General features: G+C 46.1%; 1 long non-coding RNA gene across 1 annotated transcript in view; it reads right to left on the reverse strand.

The window, feature by feature from the left end:
* The window catches only part of LOC135908848 (uncharacterized), a 163903-nt gene that overhangs the window by 74808 nt on the left and 67344 nt on the right, over positions 1-21751 (reverse strand). The window contains exon 2 of the long non-coding RNA XR_010566462.1: positions 16708-16788. This is a non-coding gene — a long non-coding RNA (uncharacterized lncRNA). The remainder of the gene's footprint in view (positions 1-16707; positions 16789-21751) is intronic.

The raw sequence follows: 21751 nt of genomic DNA on the forward strand, positions 1-21751 counted from the left end.
CCCCCCCCCACGTCCCAGAGCCCACGGTGGTAGTTCTAATTAGTTTGACCTTGACAGATGTCACATAAATTGGCGGACACAAAAAAGGTGATATCGAATGCCGCTCTAAAAGATGTACAGGTAGCCATTAGCGCTAGATGCACATAACAAAACGGCGGTGCAATCGGGTGGCCATGACGAGACCGACTTTCATTAGGCTAATTGTTGATCGGGAATGCGCCGCGCGTAAACGGACCGTGTCATCGTTCTGGTGAGCGGTCACTGCAGCGACATGGTCACAGTGACAGGTTAGACACGGACAGCTGCAGTACTGTACCATGTCTGCGTTAAAAAGACCTTCGAATGGAGACCGTAAAGCGTTCTTTTTATTACTTCGTTAAAGTTATGGTGGTGTTATTCTGTCCTCTCATGACTGCATTATGCTAAATGACATTTTATTACACGTTATCCTACACTTCTTCTCACACATCAAGCTAAAACACACTAAATCAAACGTGTACGGTGTATCATTAATTTAGGAATAAATCAAGGGTTCAGATTGCAAAACTACATACACCAGATAAATGTACCTCTAAAAAGTAAATTTATAAGAGAGAGAGAGAATGAAGAGGAAAGGCAGGGAGGTTAACCAGATATGAGTCTCCGGTTTGCTACCCTACACTGGGGATGGGGGATAGGGGTTAGAAAGATGATAGAGAGGGGAACGCAAAAAAAAAATGAACGCGCACACATGGAGACACACACACAAAAGGCGCTCCAGTTAGAGTCGTTCACACAGGCCGGTAGATCGCAAGAAGCGCAAAAGCGCTTGCACGGCCTTCTTCTGTGACGGTAAGTCCTTTCGATGTTGCAGAATTCTTTTTTCGGATAGTGGTTGGTCGTCCAGTTGGTCTAGTTCCTGGCTGAGGCATGCCCTCTGTGGACTGTACTGCGGGCAGGTGCACAAAATATGGCCAATTGATTCTTCATGGCCGCAGTGTTCACAGGTTGGGGTGTCGGTCATCCCTATGCGGAAGGCATAGGCTTTAGTAAAGGCAACGCCCAACCAAAGTCGATATAAAAGCGTGGCGTCTCTACGGCGAAGCTGTGATGGCGCTCGAAGACTTAATGTTGGATCAAGTGAGTGCAGTCGCGGATTTCTTAAATGTGGCTCATTCCATTGCGACGCGGTGCACTGCCGAGCAAGTAGGCGGAGCTTCCGTGCAGCGTCAGTTCTAGAAAGAGGAATGGGGACGTGGCGCTCCTCAGTATGGGCTGAGCGGGCAGCGTGATCCGCCCGTTCATTGCCGACAATCCCGCAGTGACTTGGAAGCCACTGAAAGGTTATGTCGTGGCCTGCATCACTTATATGGTGTAATGTCTCTGTAATATGGAATATTAGTTGTTCGTGCGGTCCGCGTCGTAAAGCTGACAGTAGAGACTGCAGTGCCGCCTTCGAGTCACAGAATATTGTCCATTTGTGTGGTGGTTCATCACCAATGTGATGAAGAGCAGTAAAGAGCGCTGCGAGCTCTGCTGCTGTCGATGTTGTCGCGTGGGTCGTCTTAAATTTGATTGTTGTAGCTTTCGCTGGTATGACGATTGCCGCCGCGGAGCTGCTTGGAAGGACAGATCCATCAGTGTAAATATGCGTAGAGTCACGGTAGTTCTCGTACAAATATAGTAGCGTGAGCTGTCTAAGGGCTGGTGATGACAGATCAGCTTTTTTCGAGATACCAGGTATTGCGAGGTTGATTTTCGGCTGAGCGAGGCACCATGGAGGGATCGAAGGTCTCGCAGCCGGAGTGAAACAAGCTGGCAATGATTCATCATATGCAGTTATCGTTTGGCTGAAAGATGTGTGTGGCCTGTCCGCTGGTAGAGAGGCTAAATGGTGACGAGGAGTCCTGGCTAGATGCCTTATATGGGTCCTGAGTACTTCAATTTCAATGTGGGTCTTGACAAGGTGGTCTCTAGCGATTGCTATCGTAGCCACTGTTGAAGCACTCTGAGGCAGGCCTAGACAGATCCGGAGAACTTGACCCTGAAGACTTTGTATAGTGCGTAGATTCGTTTTGCCTGTGTTGTTTATTGCTGGCAAGCTGTATCGCAGAAATCCCAGAAAAAGCACCCTGTACAGTTGTAACATGGCACTAGGCGACATTCCCCAGGTCTTGCCAGCGAAAAATTTGAACAGGTGGCATATGCCTGTCAACCGTTTTTTCACGTAAGATATGTGTGGGCTCCATGACAAGTCCCTGTCGATTATGACACCTAGAAACTTGTACGATAGGACCCGTCGTATTACTTGGCCATTTATCGTTACACTGTAGTTTGCCATGGGTTTGCGCGTAAATGGCACCAGTGCCCATTTCTCGGAGGAAATTTCGAGGCCTCGATTACGGAGGTAGACAGCAGTTTGTGTCGCGGCTTTCTGAATTCTCGCTCGCAGCTGTAGGCGTGTTACTGCAGAAGTCCATATGCAGATGTCATCCGCGTACATTGATAGCCTGACTGTGGTTGGCACGTCCTCAAGGAGAGCAATTAGTGTTAGATTGAATAACACGGGGCTAAGTACACCGCCCTGTGGGACGCCGCGGTAGCTATAATGTAGAGAAGTATGGCCTTCCTCGGTGCTTACAAAAAAGGATCGCATGGATAGATAGCTCCGTATCCATTGAAACATCCGACCACCCACTCCTACCTCTGCGAGAGCAGAGAGGATGGCTTCATGCGTAACGTTGTCATACGCCCCTTTAACGTCGAGGAATAAGGATGCGCAGAGACGCTTACGGCGTTTCTCATGTTGAATGTAGGTGACCAGGTCGACGACGTTATCGATCGATGATCGACCGCGTCGGAAGCCCGCCATGGCATCTGGGTAGGTGTTGTGGTACTCCAAGTACCACTCCAGGCGTCCTAGGATCATCCTCTCCATTACTTTGCCCACACAGCTCGCCAAAGCGATCGGGCGATATGAGGAGAGCTCCAGCGGCGACTTGCCAGGCTTCAGCAGTGGAACAAGGCGACTTGTCTTCCAGGTTGTTGGTAGCGTGCCATTTCTCCAAGATTCATTGTACACCTCAAGAAGAACCTCTCTCGCTCGCTCCCCCAGGTGACACAAAGCTCGGTAGGAAATTCCGTCAGGTCCTGGCGCTGATGTGCGGCTACACAAAGCTAATGCTGCCTTAAGTTCGTGGATCGAGAATGGTAGATCCAACCGGTGATCACGTGGTGGCGGACAGCTGCTCGAAGGCGATGGAATGTTGGTAGCTGTGAGTTGGCCGGATAATCTGGCGCAGAAATCCTCTGCCACGTCAATCTCCGATCTCTTTTGAGAGAGGGCAAGTGCCTTGAATGGGAATCGCTGTACGGGAAGTGTCCGCAGTCCGCGCACCGTTCTCCATAGTTGCGATAAAGGCTTGCGTGGATCTAGCGACTCACAGAAGGCAGCCCACCGTTGCGATTCGAGCTTGTCTAACCGGCGCTGTATCTTCTTTTGCGTGCGCCTGGCGGTCCGTAGATCGTCCATTGTTTTCGTACGTCGGTATCTTCGTTCAGCACGTCGTCGGATTGCTCGAAGTCGTTCTAGTTCCACATCATAATCATTAAGTTTCGAGGAGCATGTTAGAGTACGCATAGTGTCTTGCACCACGCTCTTGATTGCCTCTTCCAAGTCGAAAGATGGATTGGCGTCGCAGTGTTCTTCCATAATAGACTGAAATTTAGGCCAGTCCACTCTTTGGATCGTATCCCGTATTTTGGAAGCGGTCAATCCTCTGATCTTGATGTACGTGGGGATATGGTCGCTTCCGTGCGTCTCTATGTCCACAAACCACCCTGCACGTCTGACTAGGCTTCGCGAGATGAAAGCCAAGTCAAGACAGCTGCTGTACGTGGAGCCACGTAAGAACGTAGGACTTCCATCATTCAGCAGCCAAAGTTCATTACTGGAGGCGAAAGATACCAGAGCTCTGCCTCGTGCGTTGATGATCGGACTTCCCCAGAGTGTATGATGGGCGTTGAAATCTCCAGTGATGACCCAGGGATTGGAAGTTGAGGAAAGGATGTCTCGTAGTCTGTTGTAATCAAATCGACTTGACGGAGATAGGTAGGCGCCTATAAAAGTGAAGGCCAGATTCTTTTTCCTTACGTTTAGGCATATATATTGATTGCTGTCATTAGGTGGTACAGGCTGATGAGTGTAGGTGAGGTCACGGCGAATGAACACCAAAACCTTACTGTTTTCGTAAACAGCTGACGACATAAATGATTCATATCCAGAAAGCCTGATTTTGTTCGATAAGTTCGGCTCGCAAATGACGATAATGGGAAACATATTGGCGAACACGAAGCGACGGAAATCCGAAAGGCGCGCTCTGAGTCCGCGGGCATTCCACTGAAAAATAGCTGCTTGTCGGACCTCTTCCCTAAAAGACCGTGGCTGTGGAGCCATGATCTACTCAAGGGTTGCAAGCACCGGACTCAGAGCGTCCAGTACTTGAAGCGCACTTCTGGCAGACGGTGTGTGCATGTTGCTTAGCAGCACGCGAATGGCATTCATTAAAGGCCTAATAAGTGCTATCACTTGCTCATCTGTTTCCCGCGACTCCTCGGATACAGCACCTTGCTGTACTGGGGGCGGCTTCTTCTGCGGCTCTTCTGGCGGTCGTGTACGCGGAAGTGGCGGCCATTCCTTTGTGGAGAGAGATCTGGCAGTTTGCTCCCTTCCAACATTGGTGATCGGAGTGCTGGAAACGTCCGCTGATGATGATGCTTGACGAGGGGACTTTTCCTGAAAGCTTGATGTTTTCCGCCGTGAAGACCGTTGTCGGTGACGTCGTCTTCGCCGTACTTTCACAGCGGCCTCTTTGTGGGTAGAGTTATCTCTCACCATTTGCTTAAGAATGGTGAACTCTTTCTTGATATGGGGACAGTCTTTGGAAGAGGCGCAGTGATCACCTTGACAGTTAGGACACTTGAACGTGGTTGCGCTGCAGTTGTCTTCTGAGTGGGGTTCGGCACATCGAGGGCACACGGCCGAATTTCTGCAAACACCCTTCACATGTCCAATCTTCTGACAATTGAAGCATTGCATTGGTCTTGGAATAAATGGTCGAACCTGGTGGCGAAAGTGGCCGACCTTCACGTAGGGTGGAAGGCAGTCGCCTTTGAAGGTTATCTTCACACAACGTGTGTTGCCGAGGCGACCAACATACACAATCACGTTGTGTTCGCTTGCTGGTTTTATGAGAATTGGGAGGTCTGCATTAGATATTTCATTGTCAATGTCATAGATGACTCCAGTTATTGTGGCACCATTCGTTGGCACGATGGATCGGACCTTGATGTTTCCCAGCTGCGTTACATGTTGTAGTATGGTCAGTGCACTCGGGTTCATCACATCGATTGCCAGGATGTTTCGTCTAGTATTTATCCTGACATCCTTGATCTCATTTGGCACGGTGTTCTCTAGATACACGGAGAGTGCTTGCCTGTTGAGGACGCGCAGGTTGTCGGTAGCGTTCTGTGGCACAAACAGGATGGAGTGAGGCCATCGCTGAGGAGCTGTTTTCACAGTGTTCGAGCTGGACGCCGAAGATGAGTTGATAATTCTTCGTTTGGCCTTGCGGTACTGGACAAGTCGAAAGCTGTCCTCCGAGGACTCGTCACCTGATGCGCAGTACAGCTCTGTGTCCTCGCTACCACTTGACGTACTTCCTCGCTTCCTCGAACCGATGTCCGCGGGTGAACGGGAACCGGGAGGATCCTCGGGGTGTTGTACATCCGTCACCGCGATGGAGGGGGCGGTAGACCCCACAGGTGCAGTAAGAAGTCCAGAAAAACACAGAGACGGGCGAGATGTGTTCCGCAAGAGAAGCACTTCGTCTTCCTCCCAAATTTATAAGACTTCGTACTGCGACATCGAGCTGGTCAGCCGCTCTAGTGTATCTATCCGTCCGTTCTTTACACTGTGCTTTTGTCATCGCAGTTTCGTTGACGTTGTCCGGTCATATCCTAATTATCAGACTTCAACGTGATCACAAGACATAAACAATGCTTAGTCGATAAAAAACGAAGCTTTGTCCGCCCCAATCGCTGCAGGTCGCGCTCATGGCAGTATGACAATAGCATTTTCTACATGAACTCGACGGGAAAAAGTCTATAAAGGTCGAGCTGACACAGCCCAATGCGATAGCGTTCACACGCATCTTGCCAGTCCTGTTGAGTCAATGCATCGCTTGCAGGAGGGCTGGCAGAGCTCATCTGGACACTCGTTCGGCCCTACCCGCTAGCGTTTACGGGAACCCGTCGACGAGTCATGGGCTCGACATGCCGGCTCGACCAGACTTTATCGGGTTCATGCAAACGTACCTAGCGTGCAGTAGGGAGGTGATTACGCTGACCAACCACCCATCTACTCTGCAACACTTGGCAATTTCTGCGGGCTATTTTGCTTCACGCAAACGAGTTCAGATACCTGTGCGTGTTTTTCAGAGGCCACAGTAGGACGGCACCGTAGATGATGAAGTCGGTGTTATGTGCATTGCAAAGGAAGCTCTTGCGTACAATTCCATATCCACTAGAAAAATGAGTTGTCGCAGTGAGTTTACAGCTGCACAGATTGTTGAAATCAGCTGTTCAATTTAATGCATTAGCATTCTTTGGGAGCTTCACGCACTTCATGGGTGCCACGTTTGCACTTATTTATGTCCCTATCTAGCCTTTTTTCCGGCTACCTGGGTCACTGGGTAGCCAGTGATCGAATGGGTAGTGCATCGGCCTGCTGTGCTGTTAGAATAGGAATCCAACCAAATTGGGTCACGACGCCTGTGGCAGTGGCGACATAGGTGCCGCTGTTCAACGACGTTCTACAGCGACGTTCAACGAAGGTCGCTGTATAGATGCGGGACTGGGTATGCATAGCACTTTAATGAAACTGTTTGAAGCCGACTAGGAACACTGGGAATGTGCCACTTGGTCTTTAGGTACAACTTGGGTCACTAGGTAATTGCCACTGCAAGTAAGTCGCTCTCTAAAGACTGGAGAGGTGCCTTAAATTTCTCCCATGCCGAGCGGAATCGAACTCACGTCACGATGGTTCCCAAGGACCGCAGCCCGATGTTTTAGCAGGCCGCCCCATAAATGCGTCGGGTGTGCGCTGCTTTTCAATGAACATCTTTCCCATCAACGCTTTACTCAGCTGAGGCCTGACTGCACTGTGTATGTGCCGTTCTTCAATGAGCATCTCGCCATGTTGGGCCACTCAGTAAGTGCCACTAGGTATGCGGCTGGTCACTGAACAATTCTCAGCGTTCGCAGGCACTTGCTCGCCACGCTTCTTGTCTCTGAGGCCATGCGTGTACTTCTCGGCAAAGCTGCCACACGGGGCAGCACGTCTATAAAAAAAAAGCACAGGAGACCAGTTGTCACATTACCCGTTTGTCAGCGTTCGCGTACAACGGCGCGCCAGGCGTTTCGGAGGCCATGAGCAGGGTTCGCGGCTGCTCCGCTAGATGGTGCCGAGAGGTCTCGGGAAAACGCTAGAAATTAGTTCCGCTGCAGTACACGCCTCACACATAACTCGTTCTGGAAATGGCCCTATATTGTGTCGCTATAATGATTCAGTGCTAAAGGCATTGCCATCGACAGTCATGGTGAGATGGTACAGCCGCCATATTTTTTTCGCGCTTGTAGCGCTCCGTCACAATAGCTCTTTGTTCTCACGAAAGGAGAGTGTTAGCTTTAACCTCTGTTCAGCAAGAAAACGCCTGCAAATGAGATCGAAATGTGGGAATCCGCCTTTCTTTTCTTTCTTTGCTCCCAACGTCGATGAAGCATATGAACCAGACTTGCGTGACAGATTTATAGGACCGCTCAACTTCGTGCGGCTCATTTTCTTTCTTATGTAAGTTGGATTCCTGAAGGGATGAAGAATGGCCTGAACTTTCACTCTTCTGCCCGATCGTCACCGCCGGATCGATGCTGTCGGTAGACTGGTACTTCGATTTGCGCAAGCCTGAGCATATACGCACCGCTTCTGCCGCGTTTTTTGTCAAGGTAGTTGCTCGCCGCGTACGAGTTGAGACGAGAAGTAGAGACACTGGTGACTGAGCACTCGGGAGACAAAAATAATGACTGTTAATGAACGGGAGCACACACCATCCTATGGCTGTTACGTATGGGCATGCCACAGCAGAGATGGGACAACGGATAACATTACATTAGAGCTCATGATCGATGGTAGAGCGTGACGAGCATTCATATATCATCAGCCGCGGCGAGTCGATGTCTGCATGGAAAAATTTGTAAAGGTCGACGGGCAGTGGACAAGCGAAGGAACCCGAGCATTGGCGACTAGCGTGCTTCATGTGCAAATACCATATGGAAATTCACTTCAGAGTATCTACCTACCGACGACAGATAACTGCTCCGCTAATGTAGAAAGTATCTAATCAATGGCACAAATTTGTCTGTTCCGGTCTGTGCTGATGTCTTGCTAGCTATAGCAACGACTTTCCATAACACGCTGCTGACTAAAGCAAGTGACCTACATTTCAATAGTTCAAGGTCAATTGAGATATTCTATCCAGCAGCTTATTTTTTGAAGAACACTGGCATCTGTTGTAGCTTCGACGGAGCGGCCGGACGGAAGGGTTACGGCATGAGGCCTAAACGGCCGGGGCGCGCAGCGCCGCAAGAAAAGAGCCGGACTGCTCCAGTTGGGGACCAGACAAACAATCGAATCTTTATTTCTCAGGAGACAACTTACAGGAAGCACTTACAGCGTTTGGCGCTGAGTGGCGCCCTGATGTAAAAACCCAAAACCGAAACCAGAAGTTACGGATACCACAGCATCTCTCTCCGGCATATTGTCACCTTCTTTCACAATATGGCAAAAACATGCTGGTCACGTGCTCTGTGGCATCAGTTTGAAGAATTAAACAAGGCTGCACAACTGCATTAACTAAATTCATCTAAAACGTCCCTAATCTTAGATTTATATTCCTTACTGCTACATTTCTCAAAGCTGTCACTTGTAGGGAGCAATTGTCATTTGTTCCGAAGGTGTTGGCGCTTGCTCTTAAATCAGTATGTTGCGCACTATAGCACGCCATGCTGAAATTATACTGTTGCGGTTTAAACTGGCGCACGGCAACAACGTTCACAAGGATAAGAATTGTTACGTTGTCACAAAGACAGCATTTCATCGGGCTCAGAACTTCTCCGTTACAGAAGTCACCACGAAATGCACCGAGCTAATGCTCTCCGACACATAAGAATATAAAGCCGGCGCAATTTTGTTTCCGTGCAAGTCAGACTTTTATGTCATTGCCGCTCAAGATTCTCAGAAATGTCATAAAGGGGAAAAGAACCCATTACGGTTCACTATTTCTATCTTGGCCCAATTTTGTTGTTTCGCTCGAGGAAGTATAAGCAATCGCTTGGACACTCGCGAATGAAAATGGTTTACTTCTTATGGAAGCAGCTAGTGGTGGCTTGAATAGCGATGGAAATAAATGCCCTAGAGTACACACGGAATTAATATCCCAGCCTTAAATATTTCATCACCCTTTTGCAGCAGGCATTTTCATTTACTGGCTCGACTTAGCGTATAATTCCGGGTGCTCTTCTGGGTTGACCTCCGTGCCTTTCCTGCCCTTGCTTTCTCTCTCTCACTCTCTCGTTCCATCGAGCGCCCCACCGCCGGCTGTGCTCACGCTCAAATATTTAGGCGCTCTTCGATATAATCGCCGAATAGGCGCTTTGCCTCATAATGCTAATCTGAGCACAAAATGTTTATCAAGGCGTGTGAAGCGAGCATTAACAAGCTCAGGCTTCTGTAGTAACGCAGCAGTCATGCGAATCTTTCAGGATACTGGAATGTATCCAATATCCCGATGGGCATGTAGTGCACTGTCCACTAAGCTAATAAAACCGCAAAGTGTGTAAAGGAAATCCGTGTCACTGTGTCGCTTATGAGCGTTCCCTCGACACTGGTAACATTTTTATGCTTTTAGATGTCGTAGACAACCTTTTCTGCCAAACATTTGCGGCTAGCGCCCAACGCCGTTCATGGCTGATCTCCGGGTAATAAAGACACGAAACTTAGCCCCATTCGTCATGAATGGCATCCAACGTCTGGCTTTTCAATTCCGAAACCGGCGCCGTACGAACTAAACTATGACCGCATTGTCGTGCGGCGCTTCTCCCTGCGCAAAGCTGTATATCGACTAGAAAGGGGGAAACAAGTTTTTTTACTTACAGATACAGATAATTAGCAAAGATGGCTAGTGTATGCACGCCGTGGGTATCGCTCAGCCAATGCATTGCCGCTTCCGCTTCCTGCTGAAGCAACGCGAGAAATTTGGCGCTTCTGTCTGTTGTGGTAACCAGCACGTAGCACCTTTCATCTCAGAAACAACTCGTACAAAGTGGGTTACATTACTAGCAACGTGCGTCCCAGTCTGAAGCAGGGCACAGAGTTGGGGCCTTAACTCAAGAGCTGACGTATAGATGCAGGCCGCTAGCTATGCCGTCACAGCTGAAATGGCTTGATATTGGCGGCATCCAGGTTTCGGTCACGTGATACACCTCTAAATCCTGCATTACGCGGTAATCACCGTAAAACCAAAAAATGTGCACATCATACCGCTGCCCGTGCACGAGCGGGTTAAGAGTCGCTGTTTTCAGAAGTCGTAATAATAAAATCGCTATTACCAATAGAAGACCGGCCTCGCTGTGCTCTATAGCGGGAACGCGTGTTTTACTAGACACTAAAGGCAATGACGGCGGCTATCATTATTGCAAGGAGACATGCTTTGATTGTGTCACAGAGAAAACAAGCTCATTCTCCTAGTTATACCTGCGGGCACAGAATAGACACTCTTCTGTCAGCGATTAAGCAGAATTCACACGATGCATTGTTGATTCAACCCGCGACAAGTGACATGGCTCCGCACATGCTAACAAATCACGTCTGATAAAATGGCGTGAGGTTGCAGCTGGTTGACCTATCAGCTGTGGCTCCACCGTGCCACGTTCGCTTTCAGACTGAATCAGCGATTAGGCCCACTGTGTGAAGTCAACATGAAAGAGCCATTCCAGAACAGAACCACATCATAAACAGTAAAAAATACCAACATCAACACTTAAGCCAGACAATCGTGATAAGGAACTTATCAGCGATGCTGACTAACCAATGAAAAAAAAAAGCTCTTACAAGCACAAGGTATTGTTAATTCGGCGCACGATCACAGATGTACGTAGATTTTCATCGAGGACCAAAGAAAGAATGGCATAATGCGACAATAGCCTACCCGTCACCCTTCCACCTGGCCTTGCGAGCAAGTGCACTGTAAACACTGTAACAGTTACAGAGTTGAGCTTCATCAAATGCTTTAAAGGCAATAGTTGCTATTTACCTTATATAAATGTGGTGTTCACCCATGTTCGGATGCTTTCAAGATACGTGGTCCTGCCTAGTATGAACAAAAATTCGGGATAAAATTTACGTGTAAGAACCAGTGCTACCCACCGTGGTTTTTCTAATGGTTATGATGGGGCAGTACTGAGCTCGAGGTGACGGGTTTCTGCGGCAACGTTTTAATGGAAGAAAAATACAGAACCTTTTGTGTACCCATAATTTGGGGAACGGTAAACACTCCCAGATGTTAAAAATTATTGCGGAGCCCCCAACTACGCCGTGCCTCATAATGGGGTCGTGATCTGGGCCCCTAATACCCCAGATTCCTTTCAGAACCCTAGGTAAGCATGTCGCGTGTTAAAAATTAAATTAGATTATGGGGTTTTTCGTGCCAAAACCACGATCTGATTATGAGGCACGCCGTAGTGGGGGACTCGGGAAACTTGGAGCATCTGCTGTTCTTTAACGTGCACCTGAAATCTAAGTACACGGTTATTTTTGCATTTCGTCCCCGCCCAAATTGGGTTGCCCTGGAGGGTATTCGATCGCCGTCACCTTGGCTGAGCAGCCCAGCACCATAGCCACTAAGCTACTAAGGCGGGTGTCGCTTGTTAAAACTTGTAACACATTGTGTCTTGTACTGCAGTAAGATATATTTTGACCCATAAATTTTCATATTGTCAGTGCTGCAGTAATACGTAACGAAAGATAAAAAACAATCCCATACATGGACGGCTTCTGTTACCACTAATTAATGTAAACAGCAATCAGGTCGAAAGTTGGGTGAGTTGGTACGGTAATAAAATTATGCTAAAAAATGTAATGTAAAGAGCGATGGTCATCTATATACGTATTGTGACATGGTGCCCACTTATATCAGCTACCGCGTTTATAGTGTGGCTTCGATTTTCTGGAACTGGATTTTCTGGAACACAGTGTGACATCAGAATACGGTAATAAAACTATATGCTAACAAATATAATGTAAAGAGCGATGGTCACCTATATACGTATTGTGACTTGGTGCCCACTTATATCAGCCACCGCGTTTATAGTGTGCCTTCGATTTTCTGGAACTTGATTTTCTGGAGCACAGTGTGACTTCAGAAAAACTTAGAACGGAGATAATTATACACGCTTATCGATTTTACACCGGCACCTTTTCTCGCTTTGCGAAGGCGCAAACATGCCCATCCCTCGAAAGGCTCCCTTGCATCTCGTTAACAAGGTCAGAATCAAAGGTTTCTTTTTTTTTTCTGCCAAATATTTGCGTTAGGTGTCAGCGTAAACTCTTTTAGCCCGAGGGCGGCCCTTGCGATAAATGGGGCACGCAGGCGTTCCCAAGTCTATTTCTTCAATTGTGATTATTTTTTTTACTCCTCCACTTTTTTATGACAGAGACCGGCCAGACAGCCGAACGGTTCGTGCACACCACCCTTTTCGCGTACCAGCCGCTGTGTCTCGTCGGAACGGATGAGACGTCCCCAGACTTTTCCCAATGATAATCGGGGCGCCGTAATTGACCTCTGCCGGGGGGGCCGATCCGGCTTGGAGAAGATTGATCGTGCTACGCGTATTTTGGTCATTCTTTCCGCATCAGAGGTCAAAGCAATCGGGGAGTGCGGGTCTTCTCCTAAAAGTCCACCGGAACTGAAAAATAAAGAATAACTAGCACTAAACGTAATAAAGACGAAGCCACGTGTGATTTTTCTTTTCCCTTGCTCACCTCCTCTACGGTAATCTTTCTCAATCTTTCAGTTTTATGAAAACACCCCCTTCTCGTCTATCTTACTCTGCCTTGCGTCAGCGCCCTCTCTTTCTTTGGTATTTTCGCCTAGAAACTACGTCAGACTTTGCTGTTACTCGCATTGTTGCTATTTTTTTTGCGTTATTTTTGTCACCACCCTCGTCATCTCATTCGTTTCTTTATATACCCTCGTCCAAGTTTATTCCGGATTCACGTAGGTGTTTTATATATTTTTGTCTATACCAAATTCGTCTGTCTGTCTCGTTTGCGCCTTGTTTGGCCATGCTCCCCAATTGTACAATTATTATTATTATTTTTGCCTAGCATATCGATCGCCGTGCCTCCTAGCTGTAATAACGTCTCGATTGAAGAAAAATGGCCTGCACGGATAAGTAAGGCAACAAGACGAGGTCAAATAGAGACCGGCGACAAAAACTGTGAACCGAGTAAAATGCTCATGCTGCGTGCTGGGACTTAGCCGCGGGTGAATGAAAATAAAGTGCACAGCGAAAGCAAGAGAGCAGACGGAGAGGGGAGAAGTACGCGTAGCGGATTCCAATAAGAAGCCGCTCAGTCTTCCTGAATTCCCCAGGGTAAAGCTATATTTCGAAGATTTTCTGTGTGACCGTAGTCAGTCGCTCCCCGTGGACTAAGCGGATTAATTAAATGGCCCGCTCCTCGAATTGTGAGTACAACTGCACGACCGATTTGAAGGATCACCCAAAATCGCGGCGCTTAAGCACGGAAGCAGATTAAGCCCCATAAGAGGGCTACTAAAAGTCATCCGTGTATTGTTTTTTTTAATTTTTTATGTCATTTTTTTTTGTTGTTGAAGGCAAACCGGAAGTTCGCTGCTTCAGACTGCGCGAGGCATCTGATAACGATACGTTTGGTTCGCACCCTTGCAAACCCGAGAACTTGTGATAGTAGCAGAATGCGTCGCTCGTAAAGTTTTGGCCGTAAATGCGCAGTAACTATACGTGCTCAAGCCTTGAGGTGCCTCACGTATTTTTTATTCTTATTTCTAGGCCTCAGGTCAACGTAAGAAATTGTACGTATTATGCATTTAACGCGCGTCCTTACTCCAACGTTAGTGGTGCAATAACACGTTTATAAGAAAAAAACATGAATAGAAAGGCTTAGCACATGTACTAAACCATAATTTCAACTCGTATATGATAATACCTTGATTGCAAAGTTATCGGTTGCAGTTATATTTTTATAAACTTATAACGTAAGAGCTTTTGCAATATCTTAAATAGAAGACTTGGAGAAGACTCGGATAAAGTTAAAATATTCGCCAATATGTAAAGCACACTTATGCGTAATTCGTAATACTTCAAATATGCTAGGCCATAACGTGACGCCTAGTCACATATTGGTGTCCTTTATATGATGGCGCATTTTCAGAACTATACAATAGTAATATCGGTGGCATGCATAAAATAACTCAGAATCGGTCGTATTTTTGTGTATTGCTTAGCATGATACAGTTTAATGTCTAGTATATCATATACGCGCCCATTCCTGCCCCCGACACCTGCAACAGTGCAAATCAAAACCGACTTTCTAAATAATCGTCTTAACGATTGGCTCTCACCAACATAGTTTGTATAGTGACCTTGTGACATATTACCGCATAAAATATTAAACAGCTACCACGTCATCTCAGTTGTACCTTAGGGAAGCCGGGTTTAGGCAAGCTGCAGTCTATGCAGATTTCTTCTATTACTCCTTTCTTTCCTAGATATGAATAGATATTTGATGTATTAATTGATTAATCGATCGATTAGTCAATTGACCGGTAGCTTTCATTGCGCTATTACAGGCCTTCAAGAGATACTAAAGAGAAATAATAAATCAATTAATAAGCATTTTCTTTCACCATGTTCTCAGTAATTTTCCTGGAATGGGTAAGTTATTGGGAGTGAGAATGAAAGTCAAAGTCGGCGTTTTTCCAATTTCACGCCGAAAGCCTACCGCCGGAAGGTGAATGTGATGTCACGAACATTAAAATATCTTTTGGCATTTTGGCTATTTTGGCCTAATGAATGTTCTTGAAACTCAGTGAATTTTGTATTTCGCTTCTGGAAAATACAATAGAATCCATCCTTACCTATGATAAATAGACTGGGTGCCACCACACGCCGTGAAAATCCGTGACGTCACTACTAAGTTGTGACCACCCGTCTTTCACACTTACGTCGTTGCTGGCTCATCGATCCGCCTCTCACAGCAAGAGTGACTTTTTGTAGTATTGTAGAAAGCCAATTATCAACAAAGCTCAAGGTATATCTTCCTGTTTAGTGCGCCATTTTTTCAAACAGAGCGGAATGGCGCCTGTAAAGCGTGCACTGCCGTATAAACTTCAGTATTGCGTCAGAACAAGCTTTACAGAGGTGCGACGCTGTGTCCGCGTCGTGTTTCAATTCATACTTATGAGCAAACCTCCTGTAAGCTTTCAAACCTTTTTTGTTTTAACTTGTGGAGAAAGAGAGCTACGAAAGTGATAATGAAATCAATCCCTATTACTTGGATATCTACAAGCACTAAATGTGCGTCAGGCAATTAATATACAAGAGGGAGATTTGCTCATAAAGTATTCTTCGCCGATTTCGCATCTTCAAAGGAACTGTAAACATTTAACAGAGTGACCCAAAAACCAAACACGGCGCACGAAAGAGTAGTTCTTATAAGAGGCAGCGACATTCGCTTCTATATTTCTTTAATAATCAAGATCATCACAAAGCGCATTTGTTCTATGTATCTGGGAAATTAACTGGTCAATGGCGTTAGGTGCAAAATGAGAGCTCTTCGAAAATATGCAATATGTACTCACTACACTTTGAGAGAAACTAGAGTCCAGCGCGTGATTGTTCGTGCTCTTTCTTTCTTGAGCTTATTTCCGGTTCAAAGGCAGCTGGAACAGGCTCCCAATCACATTGTTCGCAAACTTAGCATGCATTGCGAGAAACAGAATGAACATATTTTGTGAGGTCACAACTAGGAACCTTAGTGATGATGCGACGGTAACGAAGTCTGTTGCAGCATTACAAAACGAAACCTTCGTTTACGTTTGGTTTGATATTGAAGTTCACCATTCAGGCTTTATGGCGGAGCGATGGATGATGAAATTCACTTTTTGTATAGTGAAGGTGCACACCGAACAATCGAAGTTTGTCCGAACAAATGATATTCAAATTGCCTTCGTTTATTCATAGCTTGAAATAAATGAGTGGATACGTCGTAGCACGTCGTGGCCTTCTGTCTAAAGCGTTCACTGTGCTCCGCTTAAACTTACTGACTCTGCTGTTTTTTTTTCAAATGGTAGTGACAATATTTTGCAAGTCTTCCACTGCTTTGACAAGGCTCTATGGAACGTAACGCATTTACCATCATACACGTCAGTTTCATCATTATTATTTAAAGCTCCGCGTTACGTCCAATTCAACATAATACGAATTGAGGACTAACGGAATAGTATTTAAACGTATCAATGGTGACATCTGGATGTGTTCAAAAAAGTGGCCTGAACGCCATAGGAGCGAACTTACCACTTGCCAAACACGTCACGTGACGGCAGTTGATGCTTCTGGTGGAATATTTGCTAGCTGACAGGCGTCGCCACCACATAACTGCAGAAGAAAAAAAAACAGAAGCATGTAATAGTAAGCAAAAACATACCCTAGTAATTGTTATGCATTCCTGAAAAATATTTTTTTCTGTAAGCAAAGTTAGGCTTTTTTTATGTAATATTTTATTTAGAACACGGACAACCCTGCGACATGCCGTTTTACAAATTGCTTTGAGAAATAGGTTTTTATCGATAGATGGATGCATGCATGGATGGATGGAAGGATGGATGGAAACTTTCTTGAGGTCCCTCGGAGCGTGCGATTAGCGCGCAGCGGGCCGCTCTTATGTCGGGACAGAGAGGCCATGCCCCTCCACCGCGTGGCGGGTCCGATTTACAGCAAAACCTCAACAATATCAAAATTATAACAGCCGTGAACGTGTATGCAATCTCTTCTGAACAACAAATGTTAGAAGAATACAGAAGCAGCAGGAAAAGCTAACAGTAGTACCGAGCCAAAGGAGTTCCTTCGTTGCGCATGTCATGGAAATAGTCTAGACATTTTCCAGCCTGGCTCTAAGAAATTCTGCATATCCAATGCACTCAAGGGCGCCTGGAACAACTTGTTTGACGGGCCCAGGACGCCTGCGACGCATCCGACAAAGATGAATTCTCTGGAAGCTTCGACGAAGATGCAGCATGTGACATCGACTAGCGAAATTTAGTATCCGGGCATAGGGTAAATAAACGTGTGTCACGCTCAAAGTTTTCTTACCAAAAGACATGCATCAACCTACATTCGAATTATTCTTTTTATTTATTTATTTCTCAGACAGTTTGATGTATAGGGGTCGACTTACAATCGTGTTCCACCTATACATTCGAGGAAATACGTTCTCCATATTCCAACAGACCGCATTTCTTTGGCTGTTCTGAACAGCATAGTACCTATCATCCTCATCCGCTCTGTGGCAACGTTATCTGCGTTTGTTTTCGATGATAACTACTCTGAGTGAAATTGGCCCACGCAAATCCGTGAGCACAAAACGGGACAGCTGGGCGCGGGGTTTCCTCGCCTCTTGAATGAGCGGCCGTTGCTGCGTACGCTCGTAATGATGGTCCCTGCTAAGTGCGCAGCCATATCTTAGTCGCGAGATCGGGTTGTTGCCTTGCAGAACAACATTCTTTTTCCTCTGCCATGACTCTCTAACCGAGCAGTTAATTTGCCGAGTACAACAATGCTGCTTCTTGCTGGAACATCTCCGGAGCTGCAGTTCACTCCGTTTCAGTGTTTGGGTGGCACTACCCTTTGGATGATCACGGCTCCCTTGAGTTTCCCGCAAGCGATAAAGACGAGGAATTCCACGCGACGCGCCCGCCTCCTCACCCCAGTCGGCAAACGCGTGCGTACAAATGGCGTATATCGTTGCCGGTCGCCAGTGTCCTTGTTTGGGCGTTTTTGTTTTCTTTCCTTTTCATCGGCTCACAGCCGAGGGTACAAATAGAAAGATGAGCGAGAGGACTGAATAGAGAACGCGACAGGCGCTCGCGCAGAGCTCATGCATATTTGAAAAGCGGGCTCAGGTGGCACGCGGAAGCCCCGCGTGCTCCAGAAAAGAGACTTACGTGCGCACTTTGGTCGCGCTGAAAAAAAGAAAAGGAAAACAAACGAATAAAGACGTGTTGAATAAATTATAAGAGAAGAAAAACAGGAGAGAAAGAGCAGGTGTTGCTCCTGACAATGGCGAGATTCCTAAAGCTGGCAGGAACGCGGTTGCTACTCGACGAAGCGATTCCGCGCTGTACTGACCGCGATAGCCAGGCTTGTCGGCTCTTGTTCAAAGCAGGAGGGGGGGGGGGGGTGGGGGAGGCGTAAGCTCTGGGACCGGAAGCTCTTAGGGGATGAAAAAAAAAAGGGGGGGGGTCGTAATAAATGTAGTCTTTTTATTTACTGCGCTGTACTCGTTTTGTGTGCAACGCGACTCTGCCATTTCTCCATTCTTTACTCCACAGTTTATTTCTTTTTCCCAGGCCTTTACTTCCCGTCTCTTCTAGCTTCTTTACCCTGAACACGCGACAACGCAGCTTCGAGCCCTTTCTGCTCTCTCACGCATCGCTGATCCCTGATAGGTTCTGAAGTAGCCTTGCAGCTCTCGTACAAAAATGAATTCGAATCTCGCAGGACGAAGGGAACACCGCTGAAACGTAATCCAGAGGCGAATATGTGACCTCCTGTGATCAATTTGGCGGAGTATTTCTGAATTCCGATTTTTTAAAAATGCAGCAGGTAGCAAACCTCTGGTCCGGGACTTTTTCATGCTCACGTTCTGTGCATATACGTTAAGAGCACTATTCCGACATGGACGGTTGTGTTCCGGCGAAAACTCGGACGTGAAAACCATGATAGGGTGAACGTCATAGATCTAAGAGAAATATATAAATAATGGAATGAGCAAGCAGTTTAACCTACAGAACTGAGCCCAGATTCTAGGTGGGAATAGTTATTTCATTTTAAACAGTCGGTTTACTGCTCTTCTTCTTCATGTTTTCTTGTCTTAGGTGCGCAGTTAATATTGCTCCTAATCCATGTGCTTCAAGCAAGCGTTCCGAGGCCCTTGCTGGTCCTAAAAACACAAATCACAGTATTCGTGGATGATTACTTATTTTCGGGAAATTGCTTGTGTTCGCGACAAAGTTGAGTTGAATTATAATCTAGATAATGTTGGAAGTGGTCCACCAATTGTGGAGAAGCAATTAGCACGATTTGAACCTTTTTATCGTTAAGTTATAGTCATGAAAGCTCAAATGCAATATATATATATATATATATATATATATATATATATATATATATATATATATATATATATATATATATATATATATATAGATATATAGATATACATATATATATATATATATATATATATATATATATATATATATATATATATATATATATATATATACATATATATATATGGAGAGAAAGAGAGAGAAAGTAAATAGGAGGTGGAAACACAAGCGACCATGCCTTTAGTATACTGACATTTCGGCTTCGTGCACGGCTTCCACTATTAATGAACATTATTAAGTGCTTCCGTGAGGAGCTACTCACCATGCGCCCGGACTCACCACTTTGCGTTTATATCCCTTCTTTCAACGTCAATTTGAAGTGAGCGACCGCGTACAACAAACCAGCAAGGCGATACGGACACGCGTGTGTCACTCCACGTAAGCTTCGACGAGGAGACTGCACACAGCCAGGTGGCAAAGCCATTCTCCAGGAATCTATAGGCCGCACCCGCACGGAAACGCTAGCCTTGAAAGATGTTCCCCACGAGAGGCGCGTATACGAGCGAGTAAACGTCTTTCCGCAGCACAGTTATGAGGCAGCCGCCGTGGTGCCGTGCAGGGCGACGTGTAACCCAAAGCCCGCCCTCCGAAAGGTCGTCGCGCCAAGGGCGGAACGTCTGTAGTTAGCGCGATAACCGCTCGCCGATCATCATGCGCTACTACCGGGGTTTCTTAGCATAATGGCCGGGACTGGAGCGCTCGGAACTGCTGAATTACGCATTAGGGCCGTGGCCCCGTAACGGTAAAAATGAAGAAAGCAACATAAAAATAATAAAAGGGAGAGAGACTAGTCACGTTTCGTGTAGATTGCTTCTCGCTACATCTTTTTTTTTTTATTCTTATTTCCGCGGGACGGTAACGGAGCGTCAGCGCTTCGGGAGGCAATTTGGGAGGCGCAGTTTCAATGACACGCTCAGTTGGTCAATGCAGTGACTCCTGTAACGGGACGTTTCAGAAATGGGCCTAAGATGTAGTAGTCATGAGCATTAACTTTACTGCTCCCGTGAACGGTCGCTTTTTCTTTCCGCGTGTAGTTTTTAGGAAGCGTGGGCGTTATTGCCCTGGGTAATATACGCTACCAGCATCGTATTCTTCCAGCTTTTTAAAAAATTTTACATACGTTGTAGATACAGGAAGAAACCCAAATGAAATATCGAGTCAATGAAAATGTATGATATATATATATATATATGTATATATATATATATATATATATATATATATATATATATATATATATATATATATATATATATATATATATATATATATATATATATATTTATGTATGCGTGTGTGTGTGTGTGTGCTTATGAAGCCAATCATTTCTTCAATCGATGACCAAGAATCAAGAACTCACCAATGGCAAAGAAACCGCGGTATATGTCCTACGAATAGCTTTTATTTATACTTCTTGCTTTGCAGCTTACACCACAGACTGTGAGAACTTCACAGGAATGTTCAGTATGTTAAGTTTTATTCGGATGTGTTACATTGCCAGCTATATATCCGTTTTCATATTCATTTTTAGTGCGCAGTGTATAGCATATAACTTGTATTTAAAAAAGGATACTGCTAAAAAAACAAAGCATCCAAAATCGTCGTCCTGTTTCCGTAATATCACCTTGCAGAGACATGCATTTCTCTTCAATATAACGTCGCTGTCTAATTGCTGCCGGAAAGGCTTTTATTATAGCGTAACTAAAGCAGCAGAGAGAGAGAGAGAATGAAAAGGAAAGGCAGGGAGGTTAACCAGATATGAGTCTCCGGTTTGCTACCCTGCACTGGGGATGGGGGATATGGGTTAGAAAGATGGCAGAGGAAAACGCTAAAAAAAATGAAAAAAAAGACACGCACACATGGAGGCGCACACACAAAAGGCGTTCCAGTTAAAGTCGTTCACACAGGCCGGTAGATCGTAAAAAGCGCAATAGCGCTTGCACGGCCTTCTTCTGTGACGGTAGGTCCTTTCGATGTTGTAGAATTATTTTTCGGATAGCGGTTGGTCATCCAGTTGGTCAAGTTCGTGGCGAAGGCATGCCCTCTGGGAACTGTACTGCAGGCAGGCACGCAAGATATGGCCAATTGATTCTTCAAGACCGCAGTGGTCACAGGTTGGGCTGTCGGTCATCCCTATGCGGAATGCATAGGCTTTAGTAAAGCAAACA

This window comes from Dermacentor albipictus, chromosome 1, assembly GCF_038994185.2.
Source record: "Dermacentor albipictus isolate Rhodes 1998 colony chromosome 1, USDA_Dalb.pri_finalv2, whole genome shotgun sequence".
NCBI classification, from domain to species: Eukaryota; Metazoa; Arthropoda; class Arachnida; order Ixodida; family Ixodidae; genus Dermacentor; species Dermacentor albipictus.